Source organism: Macaca mulatta, chromosome 2, assembly GCF_049350105.2.
Source record: "Macaca mulatta isolate MMU2019108-1 chromosome 2, T2T-MMU8v2.0, whole genome shotgun sequence".
NCBI classification, from domain to species: Eukaryota; Metazoa; Chordata; class Mammalia; order Primates; family Cercopithecidae; genus Macaca; species Macaca mulatta.
The window spans coordinates 143822039-143836817 of NC_133407.1; the positions used below are offsets into that span (position 1 = coordinate 143822039).

Sequence of the window (14779 nt, forward strand, 5' to 3'; positions counted from 1 at the left end):
ATTTAATACCATAAACATAAATATCAAATATAATGTAATCACCCAAATCAAGTATTTAGAACATTCGAGCACCAAAGAATTTTCCCGAGTTCCATCCCAGTCAAAATAGTGCCAAGAGGCCAGGCATGGTGGTTCATGCCTGTAATCCCAACATTTTGGGAGGCCAAGGTGAATACACTGCTTGAGATCAGGAGTTTGAGACCAGCCTGTTGGCAACATGGTGAAACTAACCCTATTTCTACCAAAAAATACAAAAATTAGCTTGATGTGGTGGCATGTGACTGTGGTCCCAACTACTGGAGAAGCTGAGGTGGGAGGACTGCTTGAGCCCAGGAAGTCGAAGTTGCAGTGAGCTGCGATTGTGCCACTGCACTCCCACCTGGGTGACACAGTGAGACCCTGTCTCAGAAATAAAATAAAATAAGACTGAGAGAGGTGGCTCACACCTATAATCCCAGCACTTTGGGAGGCCAAGGCAGGCAGAACACAAGGTCAGGAGTTCAAGACCAGCCTGACCAACATGGTGAAATCCCCATCTCTACTAAAAATATAAAAATCAACCAGGCGTGGTGGCATGCGCCTGTAATCCCAGCTACTCAGGAGGCTGGGGCAGGAGAATCGCTTGAACCCAGGAGGCGGAGGTTGCAGAAAGCTGAGATCGCGCCACTGCACTCCAGCCTGGGCAACAGAGTGAGACTATGTTTCAAAAATAAACGAATAAATAAATAAAATTAAAAAAGGAAAAAACAGTATGTGTACATGCATATGTGAGTAGAGATGTATGTGCAGGTATGTGTAGATGAAAATCTATACAGCAGTTTATAATAGCGCTCATCACTGTGCTTCAGGACTCTGTTTAATTGACTTCCCACCCAACAATGAGGCCCTTAGGAGCACAGCTGTTGTCTTATTCACTTGGTGTTTGTGTATATATATGTAGAGTATGTATATGTATGTATGTGTGTATATATCTGTGTGTGTATATATATACTTGGTAGGAAATGTCTCATTGATGACTCAGAGCTTACAAAATATATACATACACCTATACAAAAGACACTTCTGCCCCCTCCTCCATGAGTGGCTCCCCAGAGAGTAGGGGAGAGGGACATCAGGACAGTGCCTATTTTCTCAAAGACACCTCCTTCCTCTCCCCACATGTTCCCTGCTTCTAGTTCTAATTTGGGGGTCTCAGTGGCAGGCTCCTTGGAGAAGAAAGGAGTCCTCCCCAAGCTTCCACCCCATCTTGCATTGGGCTGCAGGTGTGGAGGGGCTCACTGAATTCTTCGGGACACACTCACCCCCAACCGCATTTCCCCATCCATCATCCATGCTGGAACCGCAAGTGCAGAAGTGGGTGGGGTGGGCCCAGCTGGTCTGGGACTGGCTCAGTGTGATGGTTGCATTCCCTGGAGGACCCCCCCAGGGCTAATGTCACAGAGTGCTGGCCTGGACTCCTCCAGCCCCCATCCCCATTTTGTTTAAAAAGGAAAGAAAGGAAGAAAGAAAGTGGGGGAGGCCAGTGGGGAGGGGATAGACATGGGGGAGAAACAAAGGTGGCCAGCTGGAGAGGGGAGCTCCTGGACTCTCCCTGGCTGCCCCAGCATGGGGCTGAGCCTCAGCTGGATTCAGGGTCTGAGGAGTTCCCTGAAGAGTAAGAGCTGGAGCTGCTGCCCATGGACTCATCTTCATCCTCATCATACTCCTCATTCTCATCCCCTTCCTTGCTGCTTGACTCAGAGGAGTTCCTGCCATCCTCAGAGGAGTCCCCATTCTCATAGCCAGGCGTGGTGGCATGTGCCTGTAGTCCCGGCTACTCGGGAGGCTGAGGTGGGAGGATCACTTGAGCCTGGGAGTTGAGGCTGCAGTGAGCCATGATCGCACCACTGCACTCCAGCCTGGGCGACAGACAGAAACCCTGTCTCAAAACAAACAAAAAAACACATATACACAAAACACCTTCTCATGAGTGTACCACAGTTGCTGGTTGCGGGGAGGGGTGAGCTTCTTGGGGACGTCTGACTTCCTGACATTCTTGATCAAGTTGGAATGATCCTTCCTGAAATGGGCCACGTTTCACACGTTTTCCCCACCCTTGTCCTCATGGCCCTCATCCTCTTTATCATCCTCCTAGGACTCTGACTTGGACTGCAGGATCATTTGTCTGGACTCAGAGGAGTTCGAGTCCGCAGCTTGGTCATGCTCTTACATTTATTGGAGATGTACTTTTTCTAGGCTGTGTGGTCCTGGGGACAGAGACCCTTAACCCAGGTGTCCAGGTGCACCTTGTACACTTTTGCTGCTCATTAACCAGCTTTTTGTAGTGCTCCTTCTGGCTCCGGGAGAGGGCTGCCAATTTCCATCCACCGTGCGCTCCATCTGTGGCAGGTGTTTCAGCTTTCTGGAAGAATTTCTGGTTCCGGTTCACGAGGCTTCTTGCTTCCTCCCTGGAATTTCATCATCTTGGAAGAGTCTGTAGCAGCTAGAAGTGCCCGCATCTCACTCAGCTCTCTCATCGCTTTTGGTCTTTGGCTGCCTTCTCAATTCACATCAGGTTCTCCTCCTTGTGATTCCAGGTCACCTCCATGGCCTTTCGAGGCCTTCACCCGGTCGTTCTTAAAGCAGGCCAGGTAGTTGCTGATGATGCTCTGTTGCCAGATCTCCTGTGCTGTCTTGGGTGACTCAGGCGGCTTGCTGAGTTCCTGGCACTCCCTGCCCGGCTTGCTCTCTGGCCTTGTACTTGCCCTTCTCAGACAAGTCACTCCACCTTCGGGCCAGCATGCAGGCCAGCTTGCCCTCCAAGAACCCAGGCTGCTCATCCTGCAGCTGCTGCCGCTTTTCCTGGGGGCAGATGAACGTGGCCCACTGGGGGACAGAGACCCTTAACCCAGGGGTCCAGGTGCACCTTATATGCTTTTGCTGCTCATTGGCCAGCTTTTGTAGTGCTTCTTCTGACTCCGGGAGATGACTGCCAATTTCCATCCACCGAGAAGCCACGTGGGCTTCTCAGAGGCTTCCTTACCCTCTTCCTGGGCTGGCTTCTTGGAGCCCGGGCGGGCGGCTTGCTTCTTGTTGATGTTCAGCACGCTCTCCTCCCACCGGACCTGCTGCTGCTCCTCCTGGGGCAGTTTCCTGAGAAAACGCAGCAGCTCCACCTCATAATCTTTTGTTTTCTGGTCACACTTAGGCTTCCTTCTCCTTCTGGGAGAGCAGCTTCCACTGCTGGCCTCACGGCATATCACGCGCTCCGTGTTGAGCAGGTCCTTCAAGTTGGCCATGAGCTCCACAGTACAGTGAGTAGCTGTTCTGTGGTGGTTTGGTGGGTCGCCCATCAAATTTGTCCTTGAGCTGGTGTTCAGCCTTGGTGAGGGTGGACTTGATGGGGCCCTCCTCAGAGATGTTTGGCTCAGGGTGCTCCTGGATATAGGTCTGCATGATCTCCTTGTACTATTTCCACTGCTCCTGGAGCCTCATGAATCCATTTCAGTCTTTTTTTCTTTGTCTGAGAGCTGAGAGCACTACTTCCCCAGAAAGTCCTTCACCTCCTTGTAGGGGCATCTGGCCACACTTTAAGATACACCTTCTTGGCCAGGCACAGTGGCTCATGCCTGTAAGCTCAGCACTTTAAGGGGCCAAGGTAGGTGGATCGCTTGAGCCCAGGATTCAAGACCAGCCTGAGCAACATAGTGAAATCCTGTCTCTACACAAAATGTTTAAAAACAGGCTGGGCAGGCCGGGCGCGGTGGCTCAAGCCTGTAATCCCAGCACTTTGGGAGGCCGAGACGGGCGGATCACGAGGTCAGGAGATCGAGACCATCCTGGCTAACACAGTGAAACCCCGTCTCTACTAAAAATACAAAAACTTAGCCGGGCGAGGTGGCAGGCGCCTGTAGTCCCAGCTACTCAGGAGGCTGAGGCAGGAGAATGGCGTGAACCCGGGAGGCGGAGCTTGCAGTGAGCTGAGATCCGGCCACTGCACTCCAGCCTGGGTGACAGAGCGAGACTCCGTCTCAAAAAAAAAAAAAAAAAAAAAAAAAAAAAAAAGGCTGGGCATGGTGGTGTGTGCCTGTAGTCCCAGCTACTAGGGAGGCTGAGGTGGGAGGACCGCTTGAGCCTGAGAAGTTGAGGCTGCATTGAGCCGTGATAGCCTCTCGAGTAGCTGGGACTACAGGCACCTACCACCATGCCTGGCTGATTTTTTTTTTTAATTTTTTTTTTTTTTTTAGTAGAGATGGAGGTTTCACCATGTTGGCCAGGCTGGGTGACAGAATGAGACCTTGTCTCAGAACAAAACCCAAAAACACACATACACTAAACTCTTTCTTCTGATGGGTGTACCACAGCTGCTGGGTCAGACAGTTGAGCTTCTTGGGGATGTCTGGCTTCTTGGCATTCTCGATTAAGTTGGGATGATCCTTCCTGAAATGGGCCAGGTTTCACTCAAACTCTGTTTCTGTCTTGGAAAGTCCTCCATGTATTTCATTTTCATCTTCTCAGGAAACTCCTTTTATTTCTTGGACAGAATCTTGGTGAAGTCCAGGTTACGTATCTCAGGGTGGAGTTTCGCACACTTGGCCTGCTTCTCCATAAAGAAGTGGAAATAAGAGATCAGAGACTTCTTTGGGAAGTGTGGGTGTTGTCTGAGTTTTTTGAGTTTAACCTTTTTAAGGATTTTTAACATGTTTCTGGCCTTGAGGATCAATTCTGTCAAAGTGCACAACTTCCTCACCTTGTTATAAATTTTCACTCATTTAGGCCAGGCACAGAGGCTCATGCTTGCAATCCCAGTACTTTGGAAGGCCAAGGTGGGAGGATGCTTAAGGCTGCGAGTTTGAGACCAGCCTGGCCAACACCCATTTCTCACTCCATCTCTACAAAAAAAATTTGTTTTAATTAGCCCTGTGTGATGACTCACACCTGTGGGTCCAGCTACTCCAGAAACTGAGGCAGGAAGATTGCATGAGCCCAGGAGTTTGAGGCTGCAATCAGCTATGATCTTATCAGTGCACTCCAGCCTGGGTGACAGAATGAGATCCTGTCTAGAAAACAAAACAAAGCCAAAAAGAAGAAGAAGGAGAAGAAGAAGAAAAAAGAAATCTCTACCTATTGAACTAGTCATGTCTCCAGAAATCTTTAAATGCTACTTTGTCCCCATATGTGATTAGGTGGTTTTGAACTTGTAACTGTTATTGGTTGGAAGGCTATTCTTCATGCATTCCAGCAAAGTCAGCATGTCTTCCTGGGACCGGTGGTCTTGGCCTTTGAAGGTGGCCATTTCCGGGTCAGTGGGGGATGGGCTCTCTGTTCATCCTCCAGTTGTCCAGCCACCTCCTTGGTTGTGCTGGCGGCAACCCAGGGTCAAAGTCACTTCGCCCTTTAGAAGACATACCAGTCCCTGCTCAGGCAGGCTGAGAGTTGAGGGGCTTTCTATCCCTCGCCACCTCCCAAAGGGGAGGGAGGGACGCAGGTCCGCACAGGTCCGTCTCAGAGAGACCCAGCCAAGACCCTATTAGACTGAATGGATCTGTGGGTATGACAGTGTGCCCCTCCTCTTTTTCCTAACTCTTACCCCAGCTCCTGCAGTCCAGCTCAACAGCATGCACCCTCCCCTTCCCACACGAAAACTGCTCCCACCTCCTGGTGTATAATACTCAGTGAATGTTTGTAGAGTGAATGAATAAATCATTCATCGTTTTTACGTGTTTATTGCTTTTTTTTGAGACAAAATCTCCCTCTGTCACCCAGGCTGAAGTGCAGTGGCACCATCTTGGCTTGCTGCAACCTCCGCCTCCTGGGTTCAAGCAATTCTCCTGACTTAGCCTCTTGAGTAGCTGGGACTACAGGCACTTACCACCATGCCTGGCTGATTATTTTTTTTTAATTATTGTTATTTTTTTTTTAGTAGAGATGGGGGTTTCACCATGTTGGCCAGGCTGGTCTCGAACTCCTGACCTCAAGTGACCCGCCCACCTCGGCCTCCCATAGTGCTGGGATTACAGGCATGAGCCACCAGGCCTGACCTATTGTCTATTTTTATATCTTTTGTGAAATGTTACTTCTGCCCTTTTAAAATTGGATTAGTTGTCTTTATTATTGAATTACTTGTATATCCTAGATATAAGTCCTTAGTCACGAGTATGTTTTGCAAATATTTTCTCCCAGTCTGTAGCTTGCCTGTGAATTTTCTTTTCTTTTGTTTCTTTCTTTTTTTTTTTTTTTGAGACAGAGTCTCTCTCTGTTGCCCAGGTTGGAGTACAATGGCCCAGTCTTGGCTCACGGCAACCTCCACCTCCTGAGGTCAAGCGATTCTTGTGCCTCAGCCTCACCAGTAGCTGGAACCACAGGCATGTGCCACCACGCCTGGCTAACTTTTGTATTTTTTGTAGAGACAGGATTTCACCGTGTTGGCTAGGCTGGTCTTGAACTCCTGGCCTCAAGTGATCCACTTGCCTCGGCCTCCCAGAGTGCTGGGATTATAGGCGAAGGCCACCGTGCCCGGCCACCTGTGCATTTTCTTAATTGTCTTTTGATGAGCAGAAGTTTTTAATTTAAACAAATTTCAATGTATCAAATGTTTCTTTTGTGATTTTGCCTTCTGAACCTTAGAAACTCTTGCTTACCCTTGAGTCCTGAAGATATTCTTCCATATTTGCCTCCAAAAACTTTATGATTTTACCTTTTATTTACTAAAGGCATTGTTAGAGGTACACTGACAAATATTTTAATATTTATTTATCATTCACTTTTTAGGTTTTTTTGAGACAGAGTCTCGCTCTATTACTCAAGCTGGAGTGCTGTGGTGTGATCACAGCTCACTGTCTGTACAAAAAAAATTTTTTAAAGACATGTAAAATAAAAGAAATTGTTTATCTATCAATGAATCTGCTCTGTTCATCAGTGTGGATTATTGAGGGAAACTTTTATGAATGACTCAGTTTTGCTCACCTCCTATTATACCCAATCAAAGCTGATAAGGAAACTGGAAAGGTAAGATCATTTGAATTAAAAATTTTTTAAAAAATTTCATTTCATTTTTATATATGTTTTAAGGCTAGTCAAGTGGAGCAATGGGAATGGAGAAAGAACAAAGATAGCTGTAACTTGTTGTGATTGATTAGTTGTAAACACCATTGCACTCAGATCAGCCTTGAATTTATTTGGACCAGTGGTCTCCAAGCTATCAGTAAAAAATGTTGAGTGCATGCTCCTCATATATGCATATTCGTTTATTTAGAAATTATATATGGACTACTTCACTCATTGTGAACTTTAAAAATATATGGAATTTATTTTCTTTGCTTTTTTTTTGTTTGTTTGTTTTTTGAGATAGGGTTTCTATTGCCCAGGCTGGAGTGCAGTGGCATAATCACAGCTTTCTGCAGCCTTGAACTCCTGGGTTCAGGTGATTTCCCCCATCTCAGCCTCCTGAGTAGCTGGGGCTATAGGCACTGGCTGCCATGCCTGGCTAATTTTTGTATTTTTTGCAGAGATAGGACTTCGCCACATTGCCCAGGCTGGTCTCAAACTCCTGGGCTCAAGTGATCCTCCCACCTCAGCCTCCCAAAGCGCTGGGATTACCAGGCTTGAGACACCACGCCTGACCTGGAATTTGTTTTTTAAATGCAATTTTAAAAGAATAAAATAAAGATAAAAATATTTAAAACTTATTTTAATTTATTGTTAAGGCTACACCAGTTATTTCTTCTTCTCTGTAGCTCGTGTGGAATTCATCCTTTGAGTAAGAGAAGAATCAGCTTTGTGATTTTCTTGTCATCTTGTGCTTACATTCCCGGTTTATCTTCAATCAGCAGCTTTGCTGTGGGAATCTTCAGAGGTTCATTTTTCTTTACATGAAAGTTGGTTTTATTAAAATTGAAGGATAGAATCTGTAAATCCACATACATGGGAACACAGTAAAGTATGACCAAAGCAGATATCCTAGCTGGGTTACCCCCACCCAAAGTGCAGGCCAGTGTAAGGTCTTCTTTGCAGATAGTTCATTTGGGAATACGGTCACAAGGAATAAAAATGCAGGTCAGGGGAGTGAAACACAGGATGGAAAACCCATACAAGAACCTGTTCCCAAGTTGCCCCTCCATGACTCCAGCTAAGGGTGATTAGTGCTCTATCTCACCGGGATATTTTGGGGAGCCTCACAGAGTTCATTTCAGAAATATGTGTCTGTAGGACAAAAAAGAAGCATTTATCCATCAGCTCCTGTGTCCCATTGGTCAAGAATGGCTTCATGGGCATAAACACTCCTGCTCTTCTTGTTTACTCAAAGAGGATTCCCAAGTTCCAGAGCAGAAGAGTGAGATGTACAGTGAGGCCCATATTAGTGCCAGCATGATACTGGTCCCACAGCAGTGGATGGAGCTGACTCCCTACACTTAGTGGGCCAAGAAAATTTTGAAGAGGTGCTCAAGAAGTGTCCGACACAGCAGATGAACAACAGCAGCCACAACAACAACAAAAGGGGTACATTTTCTAATCCTTAAGCATTGTGGAACTCTCTCTGAGTACCTCCTATACCACACATGCTACATGGTCATTTGGGTACTGAGCAAGGGGAAAGCTTTCTTTATTATTTTCCATTTTTTTCTTTTTTAAACTTCCTTTTACTAAATATAAATAAAAGTTATAATGACTTATTGCCTTATTCCAGTGGAAATCATTCCATATCCATTGGGGGTTTAGACTACCAAGAAAAATATAATAAAGGAAGTAAGTTGCTTCTGTTGAAAAAAAAATTTAAGAAGTGCAATCCAAAGCCAAAAACATGAAGATTTTCTAGTGCTTGTTAATAATGTTTTAAAGCCCAATATTCGGAATGGTTTATGTCTTTGCATTACCTTGTTAGTATGGATGATGGGGTATTGGCAGAATAGAATCTAAACATTTATCATATACAGGAAATAATAGCTGCTATTCAAAAGTGTTTGTAAAAGGCAAAACAATCTAGATCTTGTAAGTTTGGGCATCAAGCCAGACCATCAGAGGGCAATTTTCTTGGATTGCTTTGGTCCCTGAAGGAGGCCTTTTATTAGATTATGATTTGGCATGATCCTCATGGCTTGCATTGAAGGAACCCGTAAGAAAGAGCTGAAGCTAACTCGCTGTTCCATTTTCTTTAGGGATGTTTTTGGAGCTATATACATGACATTAGCCAATACTCCTTGACTTTCTCCTGAGGACTGGTACACTGATATATAATTAGTTAAAATATACTTTAATCTTATATTCAATGGGCAAAGTTACTTTTTTTTTTTTTTTGAGATGGAGTCTCGTTCTGTCACCCAGGCTGGAGTGCAGTGGCATGATCATGGCTCACTACAAACTCCACCTCCCGGGTTCCAGTGATTCTCCTGCCTCAGCCTCCTGAGTAGCTGGGATTACAGGCACCCACCACCATGCCTGGCTAATTTTTGTATTTTTAGTAGAGACAGGGTTTCACCATGTTGGTCATGCTGGCCTTGAACTCATAACCTCATGATTCACCTGCCTCGGCCTCCCAAAGAACTGGGATTACAGACATGAGCCACCGCACCTGGCCAGTTATTCTTGAAAATAATTGTGTTTTCGATTTTCCTTTGTCCACCAGGAAGTTTAGTGTTTAGCTCGCCACCTACTTTTAATAAATGTGGAAGACTGAAGAGCATGCATTTTAGTGTACTAATACTTTATTGGCTTTATCTTATTATTGGATCCTTATTTTCCTACTCCATTATATTTTTAAGTAAGAAAAAATCTGACAAAATTATATGCATTCTTTAAAAGCAGCCTCAATTCTGTTTTGTAGTTAAACTAGGCATAATTTAAAAAATAAAAATACCATTTAGATGTCCTGAAATCCATATGAATAACACAAATCTAAGTGGTTGTGACATATTTTAAAAACTTAAAGTCACTGGAAAATCTAGAGCCTACTAACATTTACATACAGTGATATTTTCTCTTTACTCTCAAACTTTTTTTTACATGTTGGAGCCAATTAAATAGCATTCCTTGATTCCCTTCCTAGTTCAAAACAATTGATCAATAAGATATGGGAGACAAACAAATGGAGATGAAAATGTCATCTCTGTCACTGATAAAAGGGACCGGAAACATGACTTCAGAACTGTGATCCAAAAGGCTTGGTAACACTCCACTGCCATTAATAGATTTTCCCACCAGGGTCTGGTATAGATGGATTTCAGGTCTTCCTAACAGAGAAGAGCCTACCTGGGCAGCTGATCACCCAGCAAAGAGCAGGCCCTAGTTCACCCTCTCTTTGGGTTTCCAGATTTCGAAGAATACATCCCAGTAGGGGCTGAGCTGCGCTGCTCACTTCTCCCAAAGACACCAATTAGAGAAGTTACTCCTTTCCTAGGGTTGGGAGGAAAAGGATCTGAGGCAGGAATGACAGCCGAGTGGGGTGTTTAACGGTTGCTGTTAGTATGGTGGGCAGGACAGGTCTTGGTTGGACTGTTGTATGCATTGTAAACTCTTCAGCATCTCTGAATGGTGGGCCTGTCACTGAACCAAAATTGCCTCCACGTATTTCCAAATGTACCTCAGTGCCCTCACAGGGTTGAGAAACTTGCTTTAGAGGAAGTTTCCTCATAGGAACAGGAAGTCTATGTCATATATGGGAAATGAGGGGGAAGGGGGTGACAGAGACGAAAGTTTCTTGCTAACAGTAATGTCTTTATTATTAACTTTCTGTGGGCTTTACATTTTTAAACGAATTCCTTAGAATGGGAGTGATGTAGCCGGGCACGGTGGCTTACGTCTATAATCCCTGTACTTTGGGAGGCCGAGGTGGATGGATCACTTGAGGCCAGGTGGTCGAGATTGGTCTGGCCAACATAGGGAAACCTCATTTCTCCAAAAAATAAAAAAATAATAATAATTAGCTGGACATAGTGGCACATGCCTGTAGTCCCAGCTACTCAGGAGGCGGAGGCATGAGAAGTACTCTAACCCAGGAGGGGGAGGTTGCTGTGAGCCGAGATTGTGCCACTGCACTCTAGCTTGGGTAACAAAGTCGAGTCTGTCTCAAAAAAAAAAAAAAAAAAAAAAAAAAAAAAGAGTCATGCAAGGTGGCCTCATTCTGGTCCTGCCTTGCATGCCCAACAAGAAAGGTCAGGGTGGCATGTAAGGAAGACAGTCAGCCACCAGATTCGCTTCAGTGGCTTCTAACGGTTAGGATAGGTATTCCTTTACATGTGATCTCAGGGACTATCACATGGGAGCTGCAGTCATTTGAACCCTGACAAAGTTCGCAACAGCTAAAGCAGAGGAAAAGGGCACGCATAGAAAATGTCAAGGGGGGCCGGGCGCGGTGGCTCAAGCCTGTAATCCCAGCACTTTGGGAGGCCGAGACGGGCGGATCACGAGGTCAGGAGATCGAGACTATCCTGGCTGACACAGTGAAACCCCGTCTCTACTAAAAAATACAAAAAAACTAGCCGGGCGAGGTGGCGGGCGCCTGTAGTCCCAGCTACTCGGGAGGCTGAGGCAGGAGAATGACGTGAACCCGGGAGGCGGAGCTTGCAGTGAGCCAAGATCACGCCACTGCACTCCAGCCTGGGCGGCAGAGCGAGACTCTGTCTCAAAAAAAAAAAAAAAAAAAAAAAAAGTCAAGGGGACGCTTGAAGGGCAGGGGGTGAGGGTGCCTCTAGACAAACAAAAAATAAAGATAATATCTGCCCCATGTGTTCACAATTTTAGCCATACAGAAGGACTAAAAGGTTAACATTTCCAATTGCCATTTTCACTCTGAATCCGTCACTCCTAGAGATCAAACAATAACTAGGAGGCAATGGGACCGCACGACTGGGGAAATGTACCATGCTACCTCTAATTATATCTTTGAGATAACTTTGAGGTATCGCCAATCTTAAAAGCAATCTCTGGCCGTGTTTGCTGTGGATGACTTAAGGAAAACAGAGTAATAGAGTGAAATATAACAACCAAAGTTATGTTTTATAATTGACTTAGGGCTTTGGAGAGGGCAACACATCTGTCATTACTTTGCAAACACAAAGTGACTTACAAATAGAGCTGAAATCCCTGCTAATAATCACCTGCTGTTTATTTCCCTTTGACCATCTGCATTAGATCCACCTGTTGAAGGGAGCTCTTGTTTAAAACCTGTGTCCCACTGGATACCTAACTAACTAGAATCTCTAGGGGTGAATCCCTGAAACTTTCCATTCTAATAGTTCCCTCAGGTGACCTGTGTGCACATTGAAGATTGAGAGCCACTGTAATACAGGTAACTTTCTTCAAAGGGTATACTGTGTGTGTATAGGACGTAGGCATACCCTGTGCCTGAAGGACTTTAGAATAGCCATTCTTAGAAGGGGTGGAGTCTACACCATTACCTAGAAAGCCAGAGTGGGATCAGGCTTTTATATCCAAGAACTTAAAGGACATGCTGGCAAGTGCTGTCAATTCCATCAGGGGACAGATTCCTACTGAGCCCACACAGGGGCAGTCCCTTTAAGGAGGGATTGGCCTCATGGGAGGATGTCTGTAGAGATGTCTGTGAAGGCTGGGTTCAAAGATTATAGAGTGGGCTGGGTGCAGTGGCTCATGCCTATAATCCCAGCACTTTGGGAAACTGAGGCAGGAAGATCACTTGGGCCAGGAGTTCAAGACCAGCCTGGGTGACATAGCAAGATTTTTGTCTCTAACAAAATTAAAAATTGGCTGGGCGCAGTGGTTAATCCCAGCACTTTGGGAGGCTGAGGCGGGCAGATCATGAGGTCAGGAGTTTGAGACCAGCCTGGCCAACATAGTGAAACCCTGTCTCTACTAAAAATACAAAAATTAGTTGGGTGTGGTGGCATGCGTCTGTAGTCCCAGCTACTCTGGAGGCTAAGGCAGGAGAATCGCTTGAACCCGGGAGGTGGAGGTTGCAGTGAGCTGAGACCATGCCATTGCACTCCAGCCTAGGTGACAGAGTGAGACTCCATCTCAAAAAAAAAAAAGAAAAAAAAATTAAAAATTAAAAAATGAACCCGGTGTGGTAGCGCCTGTTTGTAGTCCTAGCTACTCAGGAGGCTGAGACAGGGGCGGATGGCTTAAGCCCAGGAATTTGAGGCTGCAGGGAGGTATGATTATGCACCTGCACTCCAGCCTGGGTGACAGAGTGAGACCCTGTCTCTGAAAAAAGATGGTGGAGTATAGCGAAGAGCTCTTTGGGTCCAGCTTGCCATGAAAGGAAAGGAACAGACATGATCCCCCTTTTTTCCAAGGGCCTACCGTCTAGAGCAGGGAATTGGGCAAGCAAGCACCCACTCCCACAACCAGCAGCCCCACTTCATGGGCAAGCCGTGGCAGGGCTAGTATTTACCCATACACAAAGGTGTGGCTATATGGGTAGTCAACACACTTAAATACTTTTGTAATGATTGGTCAATAACCATTGCCTCAATCCTTCCTTTCCTAAGTGGCCCCTCTATCCTGGCTACCCACTTGTTTCCCTCCTCCCTATATCCTATGATCCAGTGATGAAAGGTTAATGCCAGGCACAGTGGAGGTACCCGGACCCCACACCAGCACTACGGCTGGCTTGTCTTCTGATTGGTTGGCGCCTGTGCTATACTGATGGTTAAATAGTTTGGATCTCACCTGTAGGAAGTGGGTCACTAATTTCTGCCAATGACACTGAGTGGAAGTTTGGAACATTAGAGCCCTAGTAAACCCTGGACCGGGGGACCAGCACCCTTCCTGGGGGAAGCCTAGCAGACATCCTTCCTGGATTCTGAGGTCCCCTCAGGATTCCTGACATACCAAGGTAGGGAGAATGTCCTGAGAGACAAACAACAGACTCCCTTCCAATCCTAAAATGTGGGGCTGTGAGCTGGTTCTAATTCAATTTCAAAAACAAAGACATAAAATGTCGACTAACCCAGGGATCATGAGGCAATTCACACTGGTTAAATCAGCGTAAGGAATTATTATTTTTATTAAATTACTCTGTATGCCGCAGAAAGGTTGTGTTGCTGAAAACGGGTCATCAGGAGCTGTTGTTTTCCTGGCCATTTGAAGTTCAGACCACTAGGGTAGAAACTAAGGGTTTTAAAAAAAATTTTTTTTTTCCATTTTGTTCTCTGATATCACAAGTGTCTACAACACTATCTGGCACGTAGTAGGTGCTCAATAAAATGTTAGTTAAACAAAACTACAATTTCAAAGGATTCCAAGTTTGTTGTTTAATTTTAGCAGAGGCTAGAAGACATTAACAGGATATATTGAATTTGGCCAGGTGTGGTGGCTCAGACCTGTAATCTCAACACTTTGGGAGACTGAGGTGGTGGATTGCTTGAGCTCAGGAGTTTGAGACCAGCCTGGGGAACATGGCAAAACCCCTTCTCTACAAAAAAAAAAAAAAAAATTAGCTGGGTGTGGTGGCACACACCTATAGTCCCAGTCGCAAGAGGATCGCTTGAGCCCAGGAGGCAGAAATTGCACTGAGGCAAGATGGCACCACTGTACTCCAGCATGGGCAACAGAGCAAGACCTTGTCTCAAAAAAAAAAAAAATTCAAGTTTATTTTCTACTTAGAAGCATCCAGAATCCCTGCCTCTTGTAATGACGGAAACCTCTGTTGGAACTTAAAAATTAGTGGTTTCAATTAGCCGGGCGTGGTGACGCATGCCTATAATCCCAGCTACTCTGGAGGCTGAGGCAGGAGAATCGCTTGAACCCAGGAGGTGGAGGTTGCAGTGAGCCAAGATCGTACTATTGCACTCCAGCCGGGGCAACAAGAGTGAAACTCCGTCTC

At 45.7% G+C, this 14779-nt stretch overlaps 1 pseudogene; it reads right to left on the minus strand.

Moving 5' to 3' along the window:
* Positions 1-1618: 1618 nt before the first annotated feature.
* Positions 1619-6647, minus strand: LOC100429712 (nucleolar transcription factor 1-like; annotated as a pseudogene).
* Between the last annotated feature and the right edge of the window lie 8132 nt (positions 6648-14779).